Raw genomic sequence first — 6,135 nt, forward strand, 5'->3', positions numbered from 1 at the left:
GAAAATTAAATGAGAGAGATTTCGCCTCCGAAAGGATACGTGTACGTATATGTTTAGCTATCCATAACCTATCGACCATTGGGTTGTTTCGCATCGTGTAGGCATACACATTCGTTTAGGCAACGGAACGGTTACTAATAAAAGCAGTAATCCAACATGGCAGCCTCTGATGAAAGCCTCGTACCTGCGGCTAACCCTGCTTTGAAACACAGACAAATGGAACATTTAGGTTCGGTAATTTATGCTCTTTCAAGCAAATCAAACGCAACTAAATAAATTAGCACAAAACAGCCTGGAAATTGACAGTTCACTATGCGTTTCACATTACGCATAGCGCGCGACATATCCATGACGTGCCAACGCGTAGCGGATAGCAAGTGTCACTAGACCACACAAAGGAACGAACTATTTGGTGCAACGACCGTATCCGTTTGTTTGCGAAACCTCTCTAATATGCGACAGCAAATAGGTGATTTCCAACTATGAAGCAAACCTTTTTTCTTTCTTTTTTTGTATGAACGTTTGGCAACAGTCTTGGTTATGGGCAGAGTCAGTGGTTCATTCTGGCGGAGAATTCCGGTTAGCGTATTACCCCCCTTGTTTCTTGTGATTGTTCGTATTTATTATTCTAGAGAGAATTTCCCCCCTATTTGTGAGGGCGAAAAATATGTGAGGGTGAAACATCCTGTTGTATATACTAAAAGTCACCAACTAGTGTTTTTCAATCTCTGGAAAGACAAAAAAAATCATAGCTGATCTGTTGTGGGCCTTTTTTTTTTTTCTTTAATCTTTCTTTAATTTGAGAATGAAAATCAACACAAATTTCATTCAAACAAACACGTTGAGCATCATCGGCACATTTTATATGGCAACTTAGGTAATTGTGACCATTTAGTTGTTTTGCTAGAAACCCTGAGTGAAGTTGTATTCCATATTAGAAGATCTTGCCCAGTTTTATCATTTTGTTGCCTAAAAGTAGACATTGCAGTTAATACAGAATGGCATTTCGCTTGAGAATAACTCCCTGGTGACTCGAGGGTTTTACAATATCAATTGCTGGACACCCTTTGGAACCACAAACACTAGGGTTGTTTTTACCAGGTTCGAGCCAAAGAAACAAAAGATTTTCCTTTGAGGGCGGAAATGCAACTTGTGGTGTCATAATCACTGGTCATCGTGAATCCATCACCAGCCAATCACAAGTCATCCAGGCCCAAGTCAACTCACAAGTTATTCAGTGAACTGCTACGAAGGCGTTCCTTTGCAATGGTTCGTCTACTGTTAACTTGTGACTAGACTTGTGAACTGGCCTGCGATTAACTTGCGACTGGACTTGTGATGTGCTTGTGATCCATGTACCTGATTGGCCACCAGCGGGGGAAATATGTCGGATAAAACTGGGCACGGTTTTTATTAAACACTGTTACGAATGTGTGAACTGTTGTACGTAGTTCCCGTTTTGTCATTAGTGTTGTAGGAAGTACAGCGAATCCGCTAATTGAGATACGGTCTTTGAGAAGCATCGGTTGTGTCTAGCAACTGTAGGGCTCAAGCTCACGATTTGAACTTGGACTGGGCAGAAATTACAACCCTACTGCCGTTTCATGTGTGTGTCGCTTTATGCCATGTGCCTGTATCACTCATGCATAACTCAACATACATGTATGTGATACACAAAACAGCAGGAGTCAACATTTTTGGTAGAGAATGTCATTGTGCTTGTTCAACTGGCTAAGATCGTTTCTGACTTCTCAAAGACGTAAACTCAACTGCAGGGATTTTATTTTTTATTTTTATGGACCCTGGGACCAATTAGACTTTAAAAAAAATCAAACTATGGCAAATAATTTGTGTTCAAAAAAAGTAATGAGATTTCCGCAGATTTATATCCAGTATTATTTCTTTTGTTTTGTCAAAATAATTAGAAATGTGTTAAAAAAAGAGTTAGGTTAATTCTAATACACTCTCTAGTTGATATGTATACAACTTGCACAGCCGCAAATTTCGAACTCCACCTTTGTATTTCTTTGTTGGTCTCTGTGTTGTTGACTTTATTTACTGTTGTGCTGTGTGTATGGAACGGCCGGCCACGTGTCCTGTCCACGTGTTTCACATTGAGTGCGTTCGATTACTCCCCCCGCGCCTACTCGTTTGATTTACCTCTCACATGACTTCTCATGATTACTCAAGCCTGGCCCAAGTGACCGACTCGCCGAGCCGGTTAGTTGGGTAAGTATCCCATAAGGCCATGCAATAAACATGGCTGCCAACGTGACGTCCGGCAGGTGCCTTAGGCTGTGTGCTTCTAGAGCTACGTCTATTGTCAGCCCGTCCCCGCGTATTTTCAATGGGCGCGGACCTAGACCTAGCTCTAGACAGTTGATTCGGATGCAGCCTCAGTGTCGTGTCAAAGTTCAACTTTCCAGCTCTTGCACGAAACTTTACCCGAAACCGTTCGTTTATTTAGCTCCACTGCGCGCATGTCTGTCATCACATGAGGAGCAGGCGCGAGTAAGCTGGGGGAAGTAATCGAACGCACTCAAGATGTGATGACATAGGGGTTAAGACTGGAGCTTTGGGTAACTTGAATATGCTTGGCACAGCAGGGCACGGGGAACTAGTCCACCAGCGTCCTTCCAAATGAGGCATATTAAACTGAAAAACAAACAAAATTTCCCTGATCGAAGAAACATGACTCAATGCTTTTTCATTTGTCATGCCTATATCCAGTCTTATCTACACTGATCCCATGTCCTGTTACAACTAGGTTACAGAAGTTGTTTGTTTACTTGTTTTTGTTTGTTTGTTGTTTGGGTTTGTTTTGAGTTTGGCCTGGTCATAAATCTTTTAGTTGTCTTCAATGTTGTTTTCTTGTCATTTTGTTAGTCTGTGTGCACGTCAGTTTGCCCATTCCTTTTTCTTTAAAATAGCTTAATGTGTATTGTCTTGGCCATCTGTAATGTGATTCTGTATGTTCTCTTTGTCAGTCTGTCTGTTTTTCTGTCTGTAGCTTCTCTGTGCCTCCCCTGTAATTCAAATGCAGTCATTATTTCTTGCTTTATTCCCCCCCCCCCCCCTTCCCGGTAGCACTCGGCACATATCGCTCTTGCATGTTGTGAGTACTTGGGCATCTCAACCCGTGCATTTTCAACACTTTATTTCGAGCTCTCGTTTCTATGTCACATTTCTTATGATCCCTTGGTTTTTTGGGGTTTTTAAAAAAAATTTTGTTTAGGTTATTCTGCACCAAACACCGATGTGCACACACACGCATACAAACCATGACCATGAACATCATAGGTACAAGCAATAAAACAAGACTTATTAAGTTTTAAAAAATTCTTTTAAGAAACAAAAAGAGATTAAAAAAACTTCACACTATGTGTCAGTTGTTGTTGAACTTCTCTTTTGCTGCAGCTGTGGGTTTGTGTTTTTAATTTTCTTTTGTTCTTGAGTAGCTACGATAGAACTAGCTGCCCACACAATTTATATATAAATATTTAAACAAATAAAACTTAAATCTTGTAGTCAACTTGTGTGAGTGGACTTTCTAATTATGCACATGTGCAGTGCTTTTGTCAAATAAAACAAAAAATTAAGATTAAAAAAAAAAAAAGTTGGGTCATCTTTTTTAAATACAATTCAGTTGTGCACAGGTCAGTCTCTCACAGTGTACAGTTGAAATCTTTCTTTTTTTGGAAAAAGTGGTCATGTGGTGTTAGCACATAGAGTTCTTCAGTTCACGTGGTATTGAGTATTGGACTCATTCTTGATAAAAAAAACAAGTATTGGATTGCAACAGCACACACATCTGTGTATACAATAAACGGGCGTAATATTTTAGAGTAATGTAACAAAACAATTTGATGTAACACACTAGTCGATTTTTATGCACTGTGGTAAAATCGATCTAGGTTACAAATTTGATGTCATTGCAGATGTTAGGCCCCAATTAGAGCAGTGGTCCCAACTACAGTTGGGTCAGTCCTAACTAGTCCTAACTAGTCCTAACTGTACTTGGGACAGTCCCAACTATGGTTGAGACAGTCTTAACTATAGTTGGGACGATGCTGTAGTTGGGGTGTAACACATCTCTCAACTGGAAACTTTGGGGCAAGAGTGTGCATAGCAAATTATAATCTTCAGCCTGTAATTAAAGTGATGCAATTTTTGTTTACATTTGTTTATATTTATGACATGTCAGATCAATTGTCAAACTTTTTAGCCCCCATCGATTGCTAGGTTAATGGGTAACTGTCGATAACATGTTTGTGATGTGGGGGGGGGGGGGCATGGTATGCCCAACAGCAGCGAATGTTACATGATAAGCTTAGTGTTAATAAAAGTTGCACCGTTTTGTATAAAAGTTATTAAGGGGGCATTGTGTAAAAAGCCAAGTTGACTTTTTCGTAAGTCGCTATGATGATAATTCAACTTTTCAACTAGCATGATAACATTTCAACTGTTGCTTAATGAATGAACGAGCATTCTGCATTGTTACTGTTGCGCCTCGTGATGTATGGCCAAGTAAAAAAATTAAGCAGTTTCTTGTCTGGCCTTGTTTAAAAAATGAAGGATTTTTTTGCTTTTTTTCCCCCAAGATGGCAGATTTTCCAAGATAGCGGATGGATTCTTCAATTTTCTCGACTATTTTGTCAATTCAAAATTGTGTCCTAAGGAGCCATAACCCTTTCTACAAAGCTACAAGTTTGTTGGAAACAAATTAAAAAAGACAATGTATGTGCAAAATATTGTGCAAATGTATGAATTAAAAAAAGAAAAACACTTAAAAAGGAGGCGTCCGGGGAAAAAGGCTGGGGGCACGAGAAACTGGTTTATTGTTTTTACTTGGCCTAATACCGGATGGGTTTCCTGTGCACAACTGGCAATTGTTGTAAAAAAAAAGAAACAAACAACACTCCAGTCTTTTTTTGGTGTCATTCAGTGTCTGTGCGATGGGTTCAAACAACCTGTCGAAAAAACATCTTGTATTATATTATATTACAATTAGAATTGAAAAGAGTAAATGGAAATTAAGAAGAAAAAAAAATGAGAAAAAAAAATGAGAAAAAAAAAAAGAAAAACCAGCACAGCGCTATTGATATTTAACGGAGTATTCAGAAACAAACGAAAACCCATTTTTCCATTGACTGTGAGATTTGAATTATTATTACAAGATGTACGTGGCTGTAGACAAAGGTGTTAACACGGTTACGCTGCCTTTTTCTTCAGTAAGAAATTAATAAAAATATACTAGAATAGCCCATTCTGTTGATATCTGGTGTCTTCTGCGCATATTTTCTTGTTTTGTTGCCTCTTAACCTTCTGGAAGTGAACGTTTCTACATTAACACCCCACCCCACACGATCAAAATTTATTCCCCTTCTGGGACACTCATAGAGCTTTATAATGTTCTTTATTATACAGCTCTATGGGGACACTGCATGTCCACGCCCCCAACCTGGGTGCCCCCCCCCCCCCCCCCCCCCAATTTAAAATATTGACTTAATCAAAAATGTATAGCACTTGCCTTCAGTTGAACCCCCCCCCCCCCCCCTTGAAAAATTGGTGCACCCCAGGTGCCCCCTCAGAAGTTAAATTTAACTTCCAACCTAGTTACGCTACTGGCCACTCCCCTAAAAGGTAAAATGTATACAGGCATGCAACTTTCCTTGGATCAGCTGATTTCATCGTTTTTCACCTCACACTTATCATCTTATGCCATTAAAAATTGAAAAACACTGTACATGTACAAAATATTTGGAATTTCCTCTTTCTTTCTTTTTTGGCTACAAATCGTGAATATTGACGTCAATGGTTGCGACCGGAGAGCGAGACAGTAAATATTTACAGTAAATATTTACGTCAATATTCACGATTAGGGGCAAGTCGTGAATTTAAATTGCGGGTAACACCAGCTGGGAAAGACATCTCTTCTGGGAAGAAGTGTGGTTCTGAAAAGAACCGGTTGGTTGAGTGTTCTCTGTCCAGCCTCAGGAGGGTGAGATGTCAATATTCACGATTTTCGATGTCTCTTCAGAGCCACCATACAGAGGCCTAAAATCTTGTGGAAGCCCAACTAAAAGAATAACCAAACCCGAGGTTTGGAAAACGCCCTTTATAAAAAAGCGGGTA

Source organism: Patiria miniata, unplaced genomic scaffold, assembly GCF_015706575.1.
Source record: "Patiria miniata isolate m_02_andy unplaced genomic scaffold, ASM1570657v1 HiC_scaffold_12, whole genome shotgun sequence".
Classification (NCBI taxonomy): domain Eukaryota; kingdom Metazoa; phylum Echinodermata; class Asteroidea; order Valvatida; family Asterinidae; genus Patiria; species Patiria miniata.